Source organism: Ovis canadensis, chromosome 4, assembly GCF_042477335.2.
Source record: "Ovis canadensis isolate MfBH-ARS-UI-01 breed Bighorn chromosome 4, ARS-UI_OviCan_v2, whole genome shotgun sequence".
NCBI classification, from domain to species: domain Eukaryota; kingdom Metazoa; phylum Chordata; class Mammalia; order Artiodactyla; family Bovidae; genus Ovis; species Ovis canadensis.
In genome coordinates this window covers 87,981,386-88,006,292 of record NC_091248.1, presented here as the reverse complement: position 1 = coordinate 88,006,292, position 24,907 = coordinate 87,981,386, and the positions used below count along the sequence as shown (strand labels likewise).

The window sequence follows — 24,907 nt, the reverse complement described above, 5'->3', positions numbered from 1 at the left end:
GGAAATAGCAACCCACTCTAGTTTTCTTGCCTGGAGAATCCCATGGACAGAGGAGTCTGGCAGGCTACAGCCCATAGGGTCTCAAAGAGTCGGACACAACAGAATACTCATAGGCTTTTAATAAGAATAAACAGGCTATTATACATATAACCCAAAATGTTAAAATTATAACTTTCCCTAAGTTGCCAAGATTTGTTATCACATACCAAAGATACATTGCCAACTAACAAATTTGTAATGGAAGTGACCAAGAATCAGTTTCAGAAATCCCTCAGGAATTCCTTAGTCAGATAGAGATCAAAATAAAAAATGCTAGTCAATAGGAATATAAGGTAAGCCATACATGCAATTTGAAAGTTTCCAGTAGTCACATTAAAAAGAATAAAAACAACAAAGGTGAAAATAATATAATAATACATTTTCTTTGACTAGATAGATTTAATAGCATTTAAACATGTAATCAACATAAAAATTACATGATGTATTGCATTTTCAATACTAAATCTGAAGTTAGGGGTGTATTCTATACGCATATGCACATATCAATGCAGAGCACAATTCATGTGCTTGATAATACCACATGACCATAGCTGCAGTATCAGTGTAAGGACTAACACAGTGCTTCTCAAAGTGTAATCCCTGGCCTATATTACCTGGGAACTTGGCTAGAAGTACAGATTCTCAGACTCATTCCAGATATATTGAATAAGAAATTCTGGAGGTGAGGGCAAGCATTCTGTGTTTTAACAAGCTCTTCAGTTAGTTAGGATATCCACTAAAGTTTGAGCACCACTAGTATAAAAGAGCATGATTTTCAAATACTGATATGGATGCACATCACTTAGGGAGCTCGCTAAGTGTGGAATTTGGTTCATAGGTCCCATGTGGAGCCTGAGCTATTTCATTTCTAATAAGCTTCCAATTACAAAAAAGCTACCAGATACAAAAAAGATCATGACCCATATGACCATGATGGTGTGATCACTCACTTAGAGCCAGATATCCTGGAATATGAAGTCAAGTGGGCCTTAGGAAGCATCACTATGAACAAAGCTATTGGAGGTGGTGGAATTCCAGTGGAGCTATTTCAAATTCTAAAAGATGATGCTGTGAAAGTGGCTACACTCAATATGCCAGCAAATATGGAAAACTCGGCAGTGGTCACAGGACTGGAAAAGGTCAGTTTTCATTCCAATCCAAAAGAAAGGTAATGCCAAAGAATGTTTAAACTACCACACAATTGTACTCATCTCACACATTAGCAAAGTAATGCTCAAAATTCTCTAAGCCAGGCTTCAACAGTATATGAACCATGCACTTCCAGATTTTCAAGCTGGATTTAGAAAAGGCAGAGGAACCAGAGACCAAATTTCCAACAATTGTTGGATCATAGAAAAAGCAATTCCAGAAAAACATCTACTGCTGCTTTATTGATTATGCCAAAGCCTTTGACTATGTAGATCAGAACAAACTGTGGAAAACTCTTAAGTAAATACCAAATCACATGACCTGCCTCCTGAGAAATCTGTATGCAGGTCAAGAAGCAACAGTTATAACCAGACATGGAACAACAGACTGGTTCCAAATCGGGAAAGGAGTACATCAAGGCTGTATATTGTCACCCTGCTTATTTAACTTATATGCAGAGTGCATCAGGTGAAATACTGGGTTGGATGAAGATTGTAATTAAGGTGGAATCAAGCTGGAGTTAAGATGGCTGAGAGAAATATTAATAACCTCAGATATGAAGATGCCACCACACTGGCAGAAATTTAAGAGAAACTGTAGAGCCTCTTGATGAAAGTGAAAGAAGAAAGTAAAAAAAAAAAAAAAAACTGGCTTAAAACTCAACATTCAAAAAATTAAGATCATGGCATCTGGTCCCATCACTTCATGGCAAATAGATGGGGAAACAATGGGAACTGAAAGACTTCATTTTGAGGGGCTTCAAAATCACTGCAGATGGTGATTGCAGCCATGAAATTAAAGACGTTTACTCCTTGGAAGAAAACCTATGGCCAACATAGACAGCATAATAAAAAGAAGAGACATTACTTTGCTGACAAACGTCTGTCTAGTCAAAGCTATGATTTTTCCAGTAGCCATGTATGGATGTGAGAGTTGATCTAGAAAGCTGAGTACCCAAGAACTGATGTTTTTGAATTGTGGTGTTGGGAATAATCTTGAGAGTCCCTTGGACTGCAAGGAGATCCAACCAGTTCATCCTAAAGGATATTAGTCCTGTATATTCACTGGAGAGGCTGATGCTAAAGTTGAAACTCCAATATTTGGGGCACCTGATGCGAAGAAATGACTCATTGGAAAAGACCTTGATGCTGGGAAAGATTAAAGGCAGGAGGAGAAGGGGATGACAGAAGATGAGATGGTTAGATGGCATCACTGATGTGATGAACATGAGTTTAAGGAGGCTCTAGGAAATGGTGGTAGACAGGGAAGCCTTGTGTGCTGCAGTCCGTGGGGTCACAAAGAGTCAGAGATGACTGAACGACTGAACTGAAGCTTCCAGTAATGTTGATGCTGTTGATCCAGATGATACTTGAGTTAATCAGATACTGAGCAGTAGTGTTCAACCTCAGTGTAATCTCCAGGGTTGAGAACACAGGTCTATAATTTGAAAGAGGTTGCTGCTGCTAAGTCGCTTCAGTAGTGTCCAACTCTGTGCGACCCCATAGATGGCAGCCCACCAGGCTTCCCTGTCCCTGGGATTCTCCAGGCAAGAACACTGGAGTGGGTTGCCATTTCCTTCTCCAATGCATGAAAGTGAAAAGTGAAAGTGAAGTCATTCAGTCGTGTCCAACTCTTTGCGGCATCATGGACTGCAGCCTACCGGGCTCCTCTGTCCATGAGATTTTCCAGGCGAGAATACTGGAATGGGGTGCCATCGCCTTCTCTGCTGAAAGAGGCTAGGGAGAGTTTTATAAGGCAGATTATTGGAGAAAGAACTGCAAGTCCCATCCTCCCTTGGCAGACTATAATGTCATTAGTACTTCTTTCACCTAAAGCTTAGGAAGGCTATCTTTAAGGAGGCTTCTTGAAGAATTTGCAATAGTTCTCCTAGAGTTGGGAGGACTTGGTGTTTCATCTTCAAGTTCCTGCCCATGATACCTGTAGTAGTAGGAATGATGGCAGTGAGTTTACTCTGGCAGGGAAGCCAACATGAGTTGCACTGTGCCTGGGAATAAATTCCCTTTTAAGGTAGATAAATGGATGTTTGTGATTTTCTGTGGCCCAAATGTGAACCCTGAAGAAATGAAAACTTACCTCAAAACACCTTTAGTCCTGACCAAGAGGATTACATGAAAGCTATAACAGGATTTCACAGCCAGATCCTGGATCCAATGGAGTAGAGAAAAATGGTGGAAGATGGCTGGTCCACAAAGAGCCCCAGCCGGAAAGAGAAAAACAAATATCATATGATATCACTTATATGTTGAATCTTAAAAATATATATATATATATATATATATATATATATAGACACACACACATACATATATGAATAAACGTATTTACAAAACAGAGATAGACCCATAGACATAGAAAACAAACTTATAGTCTCCAAAGTGGAAAGGTGGAGGAGGGATAAACTAGGAGTTTGGGATTAACAGGTACACACTACCTTATATAAAGAGATGGTTGGAGACACCACTGATTCAATGGACACATACTAGGGCAAACTCTGGGAGATGGTGAAGTACAGGGAGGCCTAGCGTGCTGCAGTCCAAGAGGTTACAAAGAGTCCATGACTTGGCGAATGAACAACAACACCACCACCCTATATAAAATAGATAACCAACAATGACCTACCGTACAGTACATGGAAATATACTCAAGAACAAGCAAACACATGAAATAAAAAAGAGAGAGAGAGCCTCAGTGCTATTCTGGGAATTACAGCTAAAGGGGCTCTGCATGGGAGACTGTTTTGTATCTATGAGAGCACACATGAGGGAAAGAGTATTTTAAATATTGTAACATTTTATTTATATATTATACATATTTATATATGTACAGAATAAGTATTATTATATGCTTATACTTATTATCTTTAATATTTTTACATACCCAGAAGAGGTCAACTAAGAAACAGTCCTGAAACTCTGCATTCGAAACCAGGAAGGATCTCTAATGATCTCTAAGGATCTTCCGATGATCACCTTTGTCCATCCCATAAGGAATTTTAGCCAAGTTTCTGGTGGAAAAGGCTCTTCTTCCAGAGACCCAAGGCTCAGAACATCAATGTAGAGAACATTAGCATTCATTTTCCTACTGAAGAAAATTCTAATGCCTCTTGCCTAACCCTCCCCTTAGCAACACAAGGATAATAGCTTTTTACTGATCTTTAGCTCCTTCTTCTCTAATTTAATTCGTGTTTTCTCTAGAACATCACAGGGCAAAGGTGATGCAGGGACTCCAGTCACTCCCCACAACAGATCCTGTTGCAATAACAACAGAAGTCACCCGGGGACCCCTTTAATGAGACAGGTCCAGAGCTTAATGACCCCAACTAGATAGCCTCTTGTCAGGATGAAGAAATTACAGAAGATAGATTTCTGCCTTTCATCTTCCCAATAAATTTTTTTGGGGGGTTATGTTTCTCAGGGAGGATTTGAGGCTGAAGGTAGATGCCACCATACTCTCTGCCCCCCAGCATAAATCAATTGGAGAGTCATCCCCTGTGGACTGAAACTCTAAGACAAGAATAGCAGGACAATTAAGAGAGGATGGTGGGCCTTGCCCAGGAACACATATTTCTCATCTTTGAAGTCAGGAGACCTCCCTGACCACACATGTGCAGAAAACCTCCTTGGAGGTCAAAAGGGGAGTGATGCCAAGAGATGTTCTACCCATACACCTTTTTGGTAGAATCCATCTTGGCTAAGAGATGTGTGCATGCACATCAGAGGTTCCTGAGAAATAGCAAATATGCACCTGAACCAGGCAAATTAAAATGATTGGCCAAAGGAAACCTGGAAGAAATGCCCCACAAAAGTAACTCAAACTGCCATAAGGGTACAACTCAGGGACTTCTTTCCTTTAGAGTCTGCCCATATGTCTATCCACATATACTGCATGCTTTTTCCTCTTAATAAATACTTTACTTGCTTCACTAAAAAAAAAAAAAAAGAAAAGAAAAGAAAAGAGAGAAGGGTTGTGGAGATTAGAGGAATGTGCTGGGCTGTGCTGTGCTGTCACTTCAATTGTGTCCAACTCTGCGCCACCCTATGGACTGTAGCCCTTGGGATTCTGCCCTTGGGATTCTCCAGGCAAGAATAGTGGAACAGCTTGCCATTTCCTTCTCCAGGGGATCTTCTCAATGATCAAACCCATGTCTCTTAAGTCATCTGCATTGGCAGGAGAGTTCTTTACCACTAGCGCCACTTGGGAAGAGCAAAAATGAATAGTCATGTCAATGTCATAATGGCATCTTGTGAGTCCTATTTATTCAATACAAAGACTAGGTGTTTTATAAAGTCCTCTATGCATTATCTGTAGTTTTTCTTTTTTTCTCCAAATAATCAAAAGCTAGATGAAAAGGGAAACCACTGATCATTAAATCAATTACAAAGAAAAGCTAGATCCTAGAATTAACACTGAATTTTACCACGGCATCATAGTCAATAAAATACACATTTTCTACCAAGATCAAGAGAGTATGTCACTATAGAATGAAAGTCTGTTAAAATTATTTACTTTGAAGTTTCCTGTTAACAGTATATCTGCATGCTATAGCTTTGACTCAATAACATTTTTTCTTACAAAAGAAAAAAAAATCCATTTCAAAGTGTTCTAGAAGAGAACACTGACTGCTAAGAAATTAAAAATCACAATTAAATGGGTTTGTAGGTTTTACTGATGTATGTTGGTTTTTGATTAAAACATATCAACTTTCAAGTTTGAAAAGAGAAAGATATACAAGGAAATTTATCATAATTGACCTGCTTTCTTATGGGTTTTAATTTCTACTACTTCAAAACAAAATTTTTCCTATTAATTCAGAGCTTACAAGCTCTGAATTGAACCAATCTGGCATTATGTATCATGCACGAAACTTTATCCACAAAGACACAGGTTTCCTCCCTAAAGATCTCCTTACACTGCTTAGAAGACATGATGGATTATAGCATGTACAGAAAAAACCCCTCCACATTATTTCAATGAACGCTTAAAAGTGGCATATGTGAGAAGCAATTATTGTGGGAGTAAAGAGTGGCTGAATTTTCTTCCGGAGAAAAGTATTAAAATACCAATAGTTAGTTCAACATTCAATCAATAATTGCATTAATCTCTGGGGGACATCTATACGCCAAGCTTTGGCTTTGGAAGATATGAAAATTTGCCTCTTTAAAAATATGAAATAAGTGTAGTGACATAGTTTCATAGCCCATAATAAGGCCTTGTTAGCCTAGAAGTTGTTGAAATTCAGTCTGCAAGTCTAATTATCACTCATAACACTATATTGACTCAAATATGTCACCTTTTCCCAACACAGCTTCCCTTTTCAATTTAAAGTTAGGTATACTAGGAAGGAGAAGGCAATGGCACCCCACTCCAGTATTCTTGTCTGTAAAATCCCACGGACGGAGGAGCCTGGTGGGCTGCAGTCCATGGGGTTGCAAAGAGTGGAACACAACTGAGCGACTTCACTTTCACTTTTCACTTTCACGCATTGGAGAAGGAAATGGCAACCCACTCCAGTGTTCTTGCCTGGAGAATCATGGGGATGGGGGAGCCTGGTGGGCTGCCGTCTATGGGGTTGCACAGAGTTGGACACAAATGAAGCAACTTGGCAGCAGCAGCAGCATACTACTAGGAAGAAGAATTATAGAAGTATTAGAACTCTGAATTTTTTCAGACTTAGCAGTCTCCAAATATTGTTGACATTATCAATTCTAACAAAATATTTGTTGAAGTGACAATAAATTCTAAAGATGATTAAATGTTGATCTAAAAGCAATCTTTTAGATCAGAACCTTCTTCTATTTCTCAAAGGAATGTTATATTTTCTGGTTGAATGTGTGTTTATGAAAAACTGATAATGAAGGGGGGATTTTAAAAATCACACTCTATTACGAGTATCTATTAAACACTGATGCTATGCCAAGCAGGAACTACGTTGGAATGTAGGGGGAAAAAATTTGTGAAACACATCTCCTGATCTCTGAAAGCCACAATTAGGAATAGAGTCTAACAAGCACATACACAACTCACAAAAAATATTAGGTATTGCTACAAGAGATGAATAATGGGCTATTTTAACAGAGATTGGAACAATTAACTCTGTCTGGATAAACTGGAAACAGTTTCAAAAGAGAAGACATTTCAAGAAGGGGAGAAAGGGGGAAAAGGGAGACTGGGACATATTTGTGGCATATGAATGATTGAAAGATGGAGGAAAATGACAATTCGGAATCCATGTTTACTGAAGTTTCAGGCTTTGTGTCATCACTTAGTACCTCAGTGGACATGTAATAGCTTTTCAGTAAACATATGATGATTGAATGATTCCAGCAGATGCAGGATAAGGAAATATTGATGCCTCATCCTATACTTGTATCTGTTCAGCACGTTTGACCTTCTTAAAAAAAAAACAAAAACAACAAACAAACAAACAAACAAACCCCTGCATCTCTCCATCCATAGCTCTGATAAACTAGGAAAGAGGTAAGAGCTACAACAGGTTAGAGAGAGAAAGTTCTGCTTCATGTCTTCCAGTCTAGGCCCCCAGAGTATCCCTTTAATAAATGCCGAGCAAGTATGTCCTTGGAAAGTACATACTGCTAGAAGAAAATTCTGGAGCAACACAACAGTTTCTGTTTAAAAAAAATAAAAGAGGTAATGTTCAAAAAAGGAAGGAGGGCATGCATCTTGAGTTTAATTTTAAAAATATGTATGAAAGGAATAATCGGTAAGGAGGTAAATCCAAAAGATAGAAAAACCAATTATAGCTATGTGGCCTATAATTTATGAAAATTCTCTGCATATCATAAAGGGTTTGCAGAAGAGTGATTTCAGAAGTTAAAGGCACTGCTTCCCTCTTCAGAGAATTATTAATTAGAACTAGAAAGGTGGAGGGACACATATAACTTTCACAGTATGTCCGCAAAGTGAGTAAAAGCGGCAGAATGAATGTCTCTACTTGAGGTTGGCACATTATATTAAAATTTATAACTGTATATTTCCATATCATCAAGGGCTATTTTATCAGGTTTTGTCTTCTCATCACATGGAAAAATACCTAGCCCACAGGAAATGCTTAAGAATGGTTGAATAAAGAAACAAGTGTCTAAATGGTGAATTATACATTATGAAGCAGCAGCCTTCCAAACTAATGATATGTGACTATTCAGTCTTTGACTACAAGGTCAAAATATCAAATGAAATGTATGCTCTAGTGCAGTAGTTGGTAAACTCTGGCTGTAAAGGGATAGACAGGAAATATTTCAGGTTTTTAGGGCCAGAGAGTAGCTGTTGCAACCTTTCAGCTCCTTCATTGTAGTGTGCAAACAGCCAGTGTTAGTCACTCAGTCATCTGACTCTTTGAGACCCCATAGACTGTAGCCCACCAGGCTCCTCTGTCCATGGGATTCTCCAGGCAAGAATGTTGGAGAGGGTTGCCATTCCCTTCTCCAGGGGATCTTCCTGACCCAGGGATCAAACCCTGGTCTCCTGTAGACAAATTCCTTACTGTCTGAGCCACCAGTGAGAGGGTGACAGCCAGGAGCAATAGATAAGGAAATAGACATGGCTTGTTCCAATAAAACTTTATTTATAAGAACAGGCAATGAGAAGGATTCCCAAGCCCCACTTACTTTGTACACTTTTGTTAAAGATATGGATAAGAAATAAAACTTTCAATACTTAATTTTTATACCATTAAAAGTTAGATATTAAAGAAAAACAATGTTAGATCTATAAAATTACAAAAAGAAATTTCAGAACTTGTTGGTTTCTTATAAGGTATTAGGGATATAAAGTTTTTAATCTCCTTTGATCTAGAGGAGTCTATAAGAAAACTATGCGATGTACTACTGAATTATATTGCTTAAAGATCTATTTTCATTGAAAGCAGCAAAGGCTTTGGACTATTATTGTTTTGTGGAAGAAAGATGAGAAGAGGGCAGAAATGAGGAAGGAAAATAAGGGGGAGGAGGAGAGGAAGAGAAGGAAGAAAAAATGAGAAGGAAGAGACCAGTTGTATGTTATTGCTTCAGGTTTTATATCCATACGAAAATGTATTTGTCTGGAAAGATTCACATTTTCAGAAATAACTCTGTTCCATGTTCTACTGCAATACTAAAGCTAAACAATTTTACAACCCTAATATTTATGCAATTTATACAGAAAGTTTCTATCTTGTTTCCAAAATTGGAAGAAAGTGATGAATGCTATGATACAAAACACAGCTTTAAAAAAAAAAAAAATCTCCCTTCTCTCTAAGCAATCATGTATATGGCATATAATTTTAACTAATAACAGCAAAGTGTGCAAAAATTTATTGGTTTCTTCAGCTGCATAATGAGTTTGACTTGCAGGCACCAGAATTTAATGTTAGAAGTAAACAATTTGTCCTCCTTTCTTCCTCCCTCTTATTTTTTCCTAGATTTGACTAGAGATAAAAGGAAAAAAAAAAAGTCACTCTAATGACAGTAATTGTTGCCTAATGGCAAACATGCTGTCAAATTAGCCTAAGTGTCCATTTAAAAGCAAACTTTAATGTGGCTTGCTAAACTATTAAGGGTATTAGTTAAGACATGGAATTGATTTACTTTACCCATTGCATTAACCTCATCTTACATACTCATCAGTTTCTTATACAGGGCAAAGCAAATGCACCTTGATGTTTTATAAAATTGAATTTAACATAGAATCCTCATTACCGGTAACTAAATGAATTTTCAGTAATAGAGTCCTCATGGAAAATGAATTTCATGTCACTGTATACCAAATGTAATTAGTAGCAAATAGGCTTTATTTTGATAGGGTTATAGGTTCTTTGATCCATAAAACCAAGAGATAGGCACTTTTTAACCTAACTGAAGGAAGTTAGAGAAAGATCAGCCCTTTAATGACAATCCAATTTCTACTTGACAACGAAAAAGGAAATAATCTGATAAAGGGTTAATATAAACACTGTGTATATAAAACAACAAAATTCTAAAATGTATATTTAATAAGTACATATGTAAAAATAATAAATATATATATCTAATAAAATTGTGTATATTCAGAAGTCAAACCTAATAATGCCATATGGATTGAGGATGTAAACAGGATATAGTCACCTATCTAAGGCAGCACAGTGCTTCTGGTCACCACTCTGGACTAGAAAACAGCTGAGCTTTTATCAATAATTTAATACTATGAATTAATTACTTCAGTAATTAAATGTTGCTGCTGCTGCTGCTAAGTCGCTTCAGTCATGTCCGACTCTGTGCGACCCCATAGACGGGAACCCTCTGTCTCTGGAATTCTCCAGGCAAGAACACTGGAGTGGGTTGCCATTTCCTTCTCCAATGCATGAAAGTGAAAGGCAAAAGTGAAGTTGCTCAGTCATGCCCGACTCTTAGCGACCCCATGGGCTGCAGCCCACCAGGCTCCTCCGTCCATGGGACTTTCCAGGCAAGAGTGCTGGAGTGGGGTGCCATTGTGGAGCAACATTTCCTGTTTGAAGAATCTGCTTATATTTTTAAAGTAATTTATAAGTTTTTTCTCCCTACAAATTTATTCATTCATAACCTAGCTCATTTTAGGCACCTCATTCACGGTAGGCACCATGTTCCAGACACTGTGTGATCCCTACACTCAGCAAATTGGTTGAAACTAAATAATCTGGTAGATAAGGGAAGATATGAACCAACACCACATCAAACTGTATAAACCTGTGAAAGTGGAGAGAACTAGCCAGATAATAGGAGAGCACAATACTGAGAATATTAGACAGCACTCACATTTATAGAAAAGAAGAAAAGGATACAAATTAGTGGCAAAAGCAAAGAAGATTCACTTAGACAAGGAAATAAGGAGTCAGGGGTTTTTTTGTTTTGTTTTGTTTTTCATCATTGAAGATATAATTTGTGCACTGATTTTTGACCATAGAGAGCCTCAATGTTATTTTAACATAACATTGTTTAAGAAGTGTAATAATATTAGTAAGTTTCAACATAATGTAAGGCCCCGAGCAATTTAATTATTGTCTTACTAAATATCATTACATGTAAGTATCTAAGATCACTTTTGGATAATTACTACCAGTAAAAAGTTAAGGCTGACAATTTTTATTATTAAATTTCCAGTATATCTAGAAAAGACAAACTCAATTAACATATTTTAGAAATGTCTGAATAGTAAATTCCTATTATTTTTTAATGCTTTTAATAACTCTAAGGAAGTTAGTTTTAGAGAAGGGTTACAATGTTGAATCACTGTCTTCTCCAGTTTCACAGACACTTTAGGGTAAGGGTGGTGGGAGAGTATTTTAAAATTTCTGTTGGTAATTTTTCTATATATAAACATCTTTGTACTAGTTTTTAAATTTACCAATTCTTGTTATCATTTATGAACTCCACATTCCTAAAGAACATGCCCATTTATATTGCTCATCAACTTTTCTCTTTCTTGCTTCTTCAAAATTGTTTATTATTCTTTTATTAGTAATATTATTGGTTACTTTTTCAATTTAAATTGTATTCATAAATCTCTGCCTCTTGTATCATCAACCTTAGATCTTTACATAAAGATGACTTTCCCTTATTCATCATCTCCTGAATCCCCTCCAAATCTATTAACTATATCTTTCCTTTTATACTACTGAAGCTGAAAAGTGTACATGTTATTCTCTAGGTGCATGCTAAGTCGTTTCAGTCGCATCCAACTCTTTATGACCCCTATGGCTGTAGCCTGCCTGGCTCCTCTGTTCATGGGATTCTCCAGGCCAGAATACTGGAATGGGGTTCCCTGCCCTCCTCCAGGGATCTTCCCAATCCAAAGATGGAACCTGCATCTCTTATGTCTCCCACATTGGCAGGTGGGTTCTTTACCACTAGGGCTACCTGGAGAGCCCGTTATTCTGTAAATTATATGTAAATTAAATGAAAATTAGATGAAAGACATTTCAAGTGGACCATTTGGAAGCTTGGTAGGTGTGTTCTACCTAGACTTTGGAGGACACCAGGGACTAAGGCTGACTTATACCTGAAAAATATAGAATGCTGCATTCCATGGGTGGCAGGCTTATCTGTTATGCAACAAAGTCCAGTTTAATCACTAAAGCTGTGCTGGAGTAGGGGGAGGTTTTAACTTTGATAGAAGCTCACAGAGATGTTTACAATATTACACCTGTCAAGAAATACTAATGACTGCAGTGAGAATACTCTGTGTTCATGTTTGTGTATAACCAGATGAATTTTATTATTTGAAAATGACTCTAAAATTCCAACTACCCCAAATTCACACACAGTTAAGAAAATATAGCTATTTGCCATGAGGACAGGAAGGGATATAAATAAATCCATCCTGTCTCATTTATTCTACCTATGGGTTACAATTATAACACATATTTTAGGGGGCAATTAGCTAACACAGATATGCTAAGGTTTCACTCCTATATATAAATATAAAGAGAAAACAAGTGAGAATTTCCAGAATCAGTTTTTTTTTTTTTAAATACAAATGAGTCTTAGTTTTATCCCAAACCCACTGAAACAGTTTAAAAAGGAGGTCTAGGTCACTTGGTCTTTCAGCTAGTTCCTCTTGTAGTTTTGATGCACAGTTCTGATAATTTATCGCAGTTATAGATGAATGTTGGAATCAATTTAGTTTATCCTCTATGCCTGTTCTCATCCCCCCAAAAAAATATCTGGGAGTTTTATGTAACATATATAAAATTATAAAAATGTATATCCAATAAAATTATACATAACACTATATTATATATAAGTATGCACATGTAAAATAATACAAACACATATAATACTAGCTACTGTTATATATGATATTAAAAAAGAAAGGTCTAAAGAATTTGGTGGAGAGATTTGGAATGTTGCCTGTTTGTCTTTAAGGTTCAATCTATACAAATCAAGAATTTGTGAAAGACTTTCTTCCCTGAAGAGGTTATATATATATATATATATATATATATATATATATATATATATGAATTCCTCAATTCCCACTTAACAGAACATATATTAAAATAAAAAAATAATTTAAATTCAGAATTTTTGCCTCCTAAGTTTGTGATCTTCTACCCATAAACTTCATAATTGTGCTTCATTTGGGATTACACATTTATAATAAACATTTGAAAAAGTCAAGTGATTCTAATTGATTGCCATACCTATCCCTGTTTGCTTTGTATTACTTAAAGATAAATGACATGTCATTAGATACCAAAATTATCCTAATAAGCAGGAAATACTCTCAATTCAGTGGAACAAGGGAAAGATAATGCAGCAATCAACAAATGGCTTATAAGGAAAAACTTGTGAAATGATAGAGTACTCAGATTTCAATTTATATGATTGACATTTCTTTCAAATGCTGTACAATTCATATAGACAGAAATAGATGGGCCATCTGTTTTCAAGTTTCTCATCTTTTTATAGCTCAGACATATTTGTGAGAGCCAAACATTAAGGGGGAAATGGCCTTCCTCATATGTGGTTTGCCATTTCTCATTTCTCCTTTTCAAGGTTAAACTTTTGTAGAAGAACATCCAACATTCTAAGAGCAGAAAATAGTTTCTACTCATACATCCACTTTATGTATGGACTTACACAGATTTATACAGAACTAATTCTGGTTAATGGTGTTAGGAAAATGGTGTTAGGTTTAGCTTCTAAAGCAGATACAAAAGAAGTAGAGAATCTCCTTGATCAATAATGTCTCCACGTCTTCTGAACACATCATTTCAACCCATGATATAAGAAAAAAAAAATTCCTATAAGAAAACAAGATGAAATTTCTGATTATACCATGATGAGATAAAGGTAGAATGACTAGGTAGCCTTGTCAAGAAAAATACCTCTCTCTGTTATAGTGTTTCTCCCCATTATCATTTAAGAGTTCAAGTGTTTACATTCCTTCCTGGACTGTAAAGCAAGATTCTATTCAACTATTGACACCCTGCATGTCACAAATCTTCATATCCTATGAAATCAGTATCTCAAACAGAAAGCTCTCACCCAAGAGTTCTCTCTGAACTGTAATGGATATTTAGGGAATCCATGGTCTAACTATGTGTGAATTATCCACATATCCGGGAGAAATACCAATAAACTCAGATATGCAGATAACACCACCCTTATGGTAGAAAGTGAAGAGGAACTTAGAAGCTTCTTGATGAAAGTGAAAGAGGAGAGTGAAAAAGTTGGCTTAAACTCAACATTCAGAAAACGAAGATTATGGCATCTGGTCCCATCACTTCATGGGAAATAGATGGCGAAACAGTGGAAACAGTGTCAGACTATTTTGGGGGGCTCCAAAATCACTGTAGATGGTGACTGCAGCCATGAAATTAAATTACACTTACTCCTTGGAAGGAAAGTTATGACCAACCTAGATAGCATATTCAAAAGCAGAGACATTACTTTGCCAACAAAGGTCCATCTAGAAGGCAATGGCAACCCACTCCAGTACTTTTGCCTGGAAAATCCAATGGACGGAGGAGCCTGCTGGGCTACAGTCAATGGGGTCTAAGAGTCGGACACGACTGGGCGACTTCACTTTCACTTTTCACTTTCACGCGTTGGAGAAGGAAATGGCAACCCACTCCAGTGTTCTTGCCTGGAGAATCCCAGGGACGGGGGAGCCTGGTGGGCTGCCATCTATGGGGTCGCACAGAGTCGGACATGACTGAAGCCACTTAGCAGTAGCAGCAGCAGTCAAGGCTATGGTTTTTCCAGTGGTCATGTATGGATGCAAGAGTTGGACTGTGAAGAAAGCTGAGCGCCAAAGAATTGATGCTTTTGAACTGTGGTGTTGGAGAAGACTCTTGAGAGTCCCTTGGACTGCAAGGAGATCCAACCAGTCCATTCTAAAGGAGATCAGTCCTGAGTATTCTTTGGAAGGACTGATGCTAAAGCTGAAACTCCAATACTTTGGCCACCTCATGTGAAGAGTTGACTCACTGGAAAAGACCCTGATGCTGGGAGGGATTGGGGGCAGGAGGAGAAGGGGACAACAGAGGATGAGATGGCTGGATGGCATCACTGACTCAATGGACGTGAGTTTGAGTGAACTCCGGGGGTTGGTGATGGACAGGAAGGCCTGGTGTGCTGCAACTCATGGGGTCGCAAAGAGTCAGACACCACTGAGTGACTAAACTGAACTGAACTGTGGTATGTATTAATATATGTGTAAGTATATATGAAATTATATATATTATATATGTTATTATACATGTGTTATATATATAATTCATAATACTCTTCTCTGAAAATAATGTCATAGAGCCATTTTCATTAATTGCACATAAATGAAATAATTTTAAAAATATTTTATATATTTTTCATAAATAGCTCAAGATGTAGACATAATTTGTCAAACAGAGCAGTCATGAACTATGCCTCCTCTTAAGTGTAGATGCCTGGCCATTCTCCTATACACTATTCCTTCTGAGTCTTTAAAAAAAGTGACCTAAAAAGTAGCAATATTGAGTTCAGTGAGGAGACAGTTCAAATCAGATCACAGCATGCATTACTCTTCCTTTCCAGGTACCTGACTAGTGATTTTCTAGTTATTTTGATACAGCTCCATATCCTCTTCTAGCCATCTGCTTGCTACATAAATTGAAGTATTAGATAGTATACTGAGTGGACAGAAGAGCACTTACAGGTGCTATTAAAGAAAAGACCACAATTTGTCAGTACAAAAAACGCTCTATACAAATTCTGCAAAAGCAACTTTCTGGTCCTTGTGAAAGTGGGTACAGAGACAATGCATTTCAGGTCTATAAAAATCTCAGGACAATGAATTGTAACTACAAGTTTCTTCAATGCAATTAAAGATATTGCAGTTGGATACCATTTTGACCATAAAACTAGACAGTTTTTACAAGGAAAAGCTTTTCCAGGCAGCAGAGTGTGTTTTAATCAAATTCCGCACTAAAAGCTTATAGACTATAGAGAAAATTCAAAAGTAAAATGTAAAAGCTGCCTTCTTTTGAAAAATTTACTGTTTGATATTCCCTAAGTGCCTCTGAGGTCCCCTTTTCACAGGAGATACAGCTTAGAAAAGATTGATGAAATGTGCCAGGGCAGCATCAAGGGCTTTAGGACCATTAATTTAAGATGCCTTTCCCTTGCATCCTCTGGTGTAAATTGCTGAGCAATTATCATTTTTATTTACCTTTCTCTTTTGGTGACACAGTTTGTATCATACCAAATCATAGTTCCCTGACATTAATTATGAACCACTGAGATCTTACATTGTTTTATACTTCATGCTCATGAAGGCAAATTCTGTGAGAAGATATGAAATAAACTAAATACTAGAGCTCTTGAAGATTTTCATTTCAGGGTCTACTTTATAAGCCAGTGCTTGATTTTTTCTTCTGTTTTATTTTTCATTTTAAAAGCTATAAAGAGGTCAATGCTGCACTCAGGGCTCCATGCTGTTGAAAACTTCAAAACAGAATAGTCATGTAGAAAAGGAGACTGCACCAAAGATGCAGTCAGAACAAAAGTCAGCTTTCATCTAGCATGTGAACCTTCACAAATCACTCTACTTACGAGACATAATTGTAGAAGGTCAACAACCAACCACCTTAAAAATCAGTAAAGGATGGTCCCACGCAACCAAAGAAGGCATACATTGTCCATTTTAAATCATAAGACACTAACCATCCTAACAGCATTTTAATACATTTATAAATATTGAAACATTATTCTCCATTTAGGAAACTTTCCTTTGCACTCTAAAGGACAAGTGAAACTTCAAGTCAAGGTTCTTTGGAGCAGAATTGAGCCTTTTCTCATTATTTGTGCCTTAGTACACATGTGATAGTATGGGCATGGGGGTGGACTTGCACTCAGTTCTTAGATGTCTAAAATATATTTCATAAACTAACACTCTCCACAGGTATTATCTATTCAGAGTTACTATACTGAGTATATCTTAATCATCTAAGTCTACTTTTAAATGACAAAATCACTGGTGAATTCAGAAGGAAAAGAAGTATAAAATTTTTCTTTGCTTTATCCAAATAGAAAACTAACAGCCTATTAAATGCTGGAGGTTTTTTTTTCTTGTTTTAATAACTTTTTATTGTTGAAAATCAACTACACTTTATCTAAAGATGATGACACTGACTCAGGCATACACAATACCTTGTGAGGGTAGCTTTTCAACTCAGTATATTTTCACAAAGCTCCTACTTTTTATCATTAACAAAACATTGCTGCAAACAATCTAAACCCACATATTTGTTAAAGCAAGAGCTCACCTGATGCATAAAATGTATTAATAAGGTAATATAACAAAGTTGAGTTGTCTTCATCTCAAATCATACTTGAAAGGGTAAACTTGCCATAAACAGTGATGATACGTGAAACACTGTATACTAGATGACGAGAAAAACCTAAGAATCCTACTGGAATTGAAGACAAACACTTCACAGAGAAGGATCCTGGTATGAAAATGAGAAATCAGGCAGCAGCCAACCTCGAGGAGAGTGATAGAATGTGTGAAACAGTGAACAAAGCTCAACACATCAAGCAGATGAGTAATTCTCAGTACAAAAGAGAATGACAATTTTTTGCTTTATTTTGTAGGCATAGATGAAGTAAGCCCTGAGAGGATACTGTGTCTCTAGGAATCACGAGTCTACTTTTGGGGATAAGGTTTAAAATCATTCCTCTGTGGAAACATAATGTGAAAGAGAAAACATGTATGTGCCTTCATTTTTTAGATTAATACAGAACGGAATGGGGGCAGAATTCTTCCCAACACCATCATTAATCTGCACTTGTCTTGAACAAGGAAAGATCATGAATAACACAACCACCCTACATCATGAGAACCTGCATCTGAAACACAAAAGGTGACTGTTGGACTTGGCATTAAATCTGAAAATCTTTAGAGGTGAGTTGAAAGCCATACAGTATGTCTATAACTTCAAAGTCAACAATATTATGGTGAGAGATATGGTAAGCCACACGGTGGCCAGTCATTTTAAGTTACATATACTTTACAATGACTAGAGTGGATGGAACAGAGCAAATGCTACGAAGCCAGTAATATTTCATGGTGACATCTGTGGGTGGCTCTGTGTATCTCATACTGAATTATTTTCTCTTGCATGCAACAGAAACAACAAAAAAAAAACAGTTACATAAATAAGATATGTGAAGGTTTTGGTCTTTGAATAAAACATATGAGTATTGGAATTATCACTTAAATGTACGTTTTGTCATATGTATAAGGGAATATTCATTTTATGAATAATTTTAAGGGTGACAAAACTTTTGGTTATATTTTATGTGCTTAGGTCCATTAAATTTACAAAATAAAATAATCATACAAGAGAAATAACAATATATGAAAGCAAATTACCAACTGTCATCATCAATTGAATTTCCAAGTGAAATTCTGGATCTAGCGGGTTTCAAATGTTTAGCAAGTGTTGTCCATGATAAATATTCATAGTTCTTGCCTTTGAATTGATGTCTTCCTTTCGTGGCTAAGAAATCTACGCTGCTATGATCTGATGTCATTGTTCACTGTTTTGGAACATAATCTGCCTTTAAGAAAATATTGTCAGCTGTTGTTCCACTCCAAATTAAATAAAGAAAGAAAAGAAAGTGAAATCACTCAGTCATGTCTGACTCTTTGCAACCCAATAGGTTGTAGCCTACCACGCTTCTCCGTCCATGGGATTTTCCAGGCAAGAGTACTGGAGTGGGTTGCCATTTCCTTCTCCAGGGGATCTTCCCAACCCAGGGATTGAACCTGGGTCTCCTGCATTGTAGGCAGACGCTTTTACCGTCTGAGCCACCAGGGAAGATAGAATAAATTAAACAAATCTATAACTAAAAAATGTAAGCTCTCTCTCTCTTTATATATATATATATATATATATACACATATACATACATATATTTATATACACACACATATATGTGTACATATATGCACACACTCATATATATTTCTATGAATGAAGAGACTATCTCAATACTTTAAAAGTAAATTATCAATTATAATTTCATTTCAGGTATAGTTCTCTGCTTAGAGAAATTCCTTTAAAAGAATTTCAAAAATTTAGAGATCTGGACAAGAAGAAAACAATTAAATAACTCAATGAAATTATAGCTTAGAGTTGAATTTCTCTATCAATGTTGTTAGAAAAAAATTTTAGTTCAAAATAATAGGGTTTTTTTTCTCAAAATCTATTGTTCTATTAGCAAATTATGATATCATGGTTGTTAGTCAAACGTTTCTTAATTATTAAATTGGAAGAAACAAGGTTTAGGATAACTCAAAGAAAATGCTTTGAATGTGTACTCTTATTATATCACAAAAATAGGTCTTCTGGACAAATACAAATCTAACTGAAAGGAGAGAAAACATAAAACATCAAATGAACCAAAAGCTTGCTACTTCAAATGGTCTTCCTTCCATAAATATACAACATTGGTGCTGAGTCAGAGCGGAGAAAAGACAAGGTGACAGGTTCAAAGTCCTACTATTGAGCTTTCATGCACTTACAATTCAAGGCATTCTACAGGAATTTAGTTATCAACATGTAATCACAGAACTATCATCTTTAGGCACTATTCATCCTCTAAGGAAGAAAAATACTGCTCTAATTAATGCAGCATGAATAAGACAGGGTACATAGTTTACTGTATCTAAACTGAACTTTCATGACAAGAGAAAAGCAGGTGCGACAGATAATACAAAAGAAACACTGAACGGCGTGGAGTCCTACAAATATGATTTCCATAGAATGGAATAACATGATAGAATGACATACTGGAATTATTATGATGATAATTATAGGGTAGCATCAATTTTTTATGAATGTGTTTGTAATGAATTACAGAGGAAAGTGCAATTACTATATTTAATGGTTTTCCTTCTCTTTTGTGTCCATCACATTACAAACCTAAATCCAAGTAAAAGAGAGCCCATTTGAGAACCAGTTATTCTGCTGTCAAATTAATTTAGTTTAGAAAATTAAATGTTGAGATGGCAAGCATTTCTCTAAAAATTAACATATTATCACTTCATTTGCTTTAAGATATGGACCTAATTTTTTCATAATATGGAATTAGAGTGTCAAGAAAACTGTTATTGTTATATTACTTACTTAACTTCTCAGGCAGGATAACATCAAGATCAGTGACATTTTTTAACTGGTTTGAAAGAGATCTAGAAGACTTACAGATATTGCTATTATTTTTTTCCCTTTAACATCAGATATATAATACTGACTACTTAGCAACCTAAAATGAAAAGTTTTACATACTCAACATTTTCTCTGCCATTTTTCAGATGAAACTATATCTAATACACCTGTGGCACAGAAATATAAGTCCAAACAAGCAAGAAAAAGATAATGATTCAGAAAATCAGTCTGAAGCTTTAACAGGGCTCCAGAAGACCAGGAGAGAGCCTGACAATGAGGAAAATGATTGGTTGATACAGTTCATTTCAGTTCAATGGCTCAGTCATGTCCAGCTCTTTCTGACCCCATGAGCTGCAGCACGCCAGGCCTCCCTATCCATCACAACTCCCAGAGTGTATCTAAACCCATGCATTGAGTTGGTGATGCCATCCAACCATCTCATCCTCTGTCATCCCCTTCTCCTCCTGCCCTCAATCTTTCCCAGCATCAAGGTCTTCCCCAGTGAGTCAGCTCTTCACATCAGGTGGCCAAAGTACTGGAGTTTAAGCTTCAACATCAGCTCTTTCAATGAACACCCAGGACTGATCTGCTTTAGGATGGATTGGTTGGATCTCCTTGCTGTCCAAGGGACTCTCAAGAGTATTCTCCAACACCACAATTCAAAAGCATCAATTCTTCGGCGCTCAGCTTTCTTTATGATCCAACTCTCACATCCATACATGACTGCTGGAAAAACCATAGCTTTGACTAGACAGATCTTTGTTGGCAAAGTAATGTCTCTCCCTTTGAATATGCTGTCTAGGTTGGTCATAACTTTCCTCCCAAGCAGTGTCTTTTAATTTCATGGCTCCAGTCACCATCTGCAGTGATTTTGGAACCCAAAAACAAAAGGCAGCCACTGTTTCCACTGTTTCCCCATCTATTTGCCATGGAGTGATGGGACTGGATGCCATGATCTTAGTTTTCTGAATGTTGAGCTTTAAGCCAACTTTTTCACTCTCCTCTTTCACTGTCATCAAGAGGCTCTTTAGTTCGTCTTCACTTTCTGCCATAAGGGTGGTGCCATCTGCATATCTGAAGTATTGATATTTCTCCTGGCAATCTTGATTCCAGCTTGTGCTTCCTCCAGCCCAGTGTTTCTCATGATGTACTCTGCATATTAGTTAAATAAGCAGGGTGACTATATACAGCCTTGACATACTCCTTTTCCTATTTGGAATCAGTCTGTTGTCCCATGTCCAGTTCTAACTGTTGCTTCCTGACCTGCATATAGGTTTCTCAAGAGGCAGGTCAGGTGGTCTGGTACAATCACCTAATTTAAAAAGCCTATGTCAGTGGGTTTGTAGTATCAAATAGATTAAATGGTTCTATCAAAAAAAAAAAAAAAGATTAGGTATAACCAGTCACTAGACCATAATGGAGATAAACATAGGAGGAAAAAGCCACTTTTCATTCTTTCTTAAAATTTATGACATCATTTTTAGAACAGTTTAGATTTACAGAAAAATAGAGAAGGTAGCACTAAATGTTTCCATATATCACTATTTCCCAGCATACAGTTTCCCCTTTTATGAACATATTGCTTTAGTGGTACATTTGTGACAATTAACAAGTCAGTGTCAATCACTTATTATAACTGAAGTTCACAGTTCATATTAAGGCTCGATCTTTATGTTGTACAGTTCTGTGCATTTTCCCAAATATACAATGTCATATATTATAGTATCTATAATATAGTTTCACTGAACTAAAAAGAACTAAAAATCTCTATTCATTCTTATCTCTCTCCCTCTATGTCCCTGGCAACCACTGTCTGTGGTTGTGGAACGCCGTGTTCCTACTGTCTCTATAGGTTTGCCTCAGAGTGTCATATAGTTTGTATTATACAGTTGACAGCCTTTTCACATAGGCTTCTTTTACTAGAGTAATATGCACTTAGAGTTCCTCCAGGCCTCTTGGTGGCTTGATAGAGCATTTCTTTATATCACTAAGTGGTATTTCATTGTATGCACGGAACACAATTTGTTTATCCATTCATCTCTTTAAGGATGTCTTGTTTTGTTTCCATGTTTTGACAATTATAAATAAAACTGCTATTAATATTTGTGTAGGTTTCTGTGTAGACAGGAGTTTTCAAGTCAATTGTGTAAATACCTGAGTGTGATTGCTGGACTGTATGTTAAGATAAAGTGAAAAAGTGAAAGTGAAGTCGCTCAGTTGTGTCTGACTCTTTGCGACCCCACAGACTGTAGCCTACCAGGATCCTCTGTCCATGGGATTTTTCCAGGGAAGAGTACTGGAGTGGGTTGCCATTTCCTTCTCTGGGGGATCTTCCCAACCCAGGGATCAAACCCGGGTCTCCCACATTGTAGGCAGATGCTTTACCGTCTGAGCCACCAGGGAAGTTGTATGTTAAGAATATGACCACAAATGACAAATATTATGCCTTCCTTTCTTTTTAATTGAGACATTTTTGGAACATAATATAATTGGTGTTTTTCACAGGGCAGCAAGTGCATTGCATTCCTTTGCTCATGCCATGTTGGGGGAAAAAAACCCTCTTGCATTGGAAAGCATTCTTACAGTCTTATATCAAGGAATCACCATCCTTTCGAGAGAAAACATAAAGTTTAACTTTTGAGAAAAGAGTCACATCTCTGTAAGTAGGCTTAAAGGATTCTATTTATTAACACTGTGAGCAATATGGATACTATTTCTTTTTTGGTATATCTTGAACCTAGTTTCTTCTGAACTTCATGTATTTAAAGAGTAATGTAGTAAATAAGAGCAAAAAAATAGTGACAAATTGAAGCCAGTCACATTCCTACTTTGGTTGCACTGGCTATAGAGTGAGACAGACAAATTACTTTCTCTGGCTCTTCTTCTGGGAAAAAAAAAATCAATCTTTATTCACTTTAATAATGCAGTTAAATTGAAATTAAAACTAGAAAGTTCACAAGTGGATTCAAGAATTCTAAACTTTTCTGAAAAGATCTATTTTTTTATGTGTCTCAAATATTAGTATGTTAAGAGATAAATTATCATATAATAGTATGGGAAGTATTCAAAGAGGGGAATCCATTTTAATACAGCAATTTGATTTCAAGCAATGTAGCTGAAGGAAATTATAAAAAGTGTACAGAAGACATATGTACAAAGATATCCATGGAGATGACACTGACAATACAGAGAAGATAGAAGGAATAAAACCAGGTGACCAAAACTAAGGGATTGGTGATTTTAAATGTGTTATATCCATATGATAAAATATAATGTCATTAAAGCTATACTGTAGTATTCACGTATTTATATTAGGAAGGAATGAAAATTATTTCTCATTTTCTCTGGGGAAAGCAGAGAGCCTTTTTGTTTTTGCAGATGAGCCCTCCATTGTCCCAAAAGAGTGTAAAAAGAATCTCAAGATTCCATGATCTGGAACTTATTCAACAATCACACTCATCCTATGGGATAACCAAGCTCTAATAACCAGCATCCATTTAGCATTTCTGATACTTTCTGAAAGTATCATTCAGATACTTTCTCTGTGCTCAGTTCAGTTCAGTTCAGTCCCTCAGTCACGTCCAACTCTTTGCGACCCCATGAATTGCAAGACTAATATAAACAAGGGAAACATAGAGGTGAATGAAACAAACTCCTATTTACATGGAACGTAAATTATAGTGTAAGAATAAGCAGAGGGCAGTGGGCAAGAATCAAGATAGACAATAAATTCATTAACACACAAGCAATTTTAGACAATGTATGCTATTAAAAAATGAGATCCATAAGTTTGTTTTCCATGTCTGTGAGTCAATTTCTCTTTTGTAAATAAGTTTATTTGTATCATTTTTTTAGATTCCACATGTAAGTGATATCATATAATATTTGTATTTCTCTGTCTTCACTTAATATGTTAATCTCTAAGGTCCATCCATGTTATTGCAAATGGAATTATTTCATTCTTTTCCATGACTAATATTCCACTGTATATGTGTACTATATATTCTTTATCCACTCATCTGTTGATGAACATTTAGGTTTCTTCTATTTCCTGGCTATTGAAAATAGTGCTCTATGAACGCTGGTAGAGAAGGAAATGGCAACCCGCTCTAGTATTCTTGCCTGGAGAATCCCATGGACAGAGGAGCCTGGCAGGCTACAGTCCATGGGGTCGCAAAGAGTCAGACACAACTAAGCGGCTAACACATACGAACACACACACACACACACACACACACGGACATTGGGGTGCATATATCTTTTAGAATTAGGATTTCACATTTTCTGGATATATGCCTAGCAGTGGATATGCTGGTTCATATAGTAACTCTACTTTTAGAGGAGATGGGATAGGGAGGAATAAATTAGGAGTTTGAAATTAACAGATACACACTACTATACAGAAAATAAATGAACAATAAGGACCTACTGTATAGCACTGGTAACTATATTCAGTATCTTATAATTACCTATAATAGAAAAGAATCTGAAAAAGAATATATATATATATATATATACATATATATACATATA

General features: G+C 36.5%; 1 protein-coding gene and 1 non-coding gene across 2 annotated transcripts in view; both read right to left on the bottom strand.

Annotated features, from left to right (window-relative positions):
* Window positions 1-24,907, bottom strand: part of ZNF804B (zinc finger protein 804B) — a 576,957-nt gene that overhangs the window by 329,314 nt on the left and 222,736 nt on the right. The gene's annotated exons all lie outside the window — the stretch shown is intronic.
* Window positions 18,952-19,024, bottom strand: TRNAC-ACA (transfer RNA cysteine (anticodon ACA)). Its single transcript has one exon. It is a non-coding gene; the product is annotated as a tRNA-Cys (tRNA).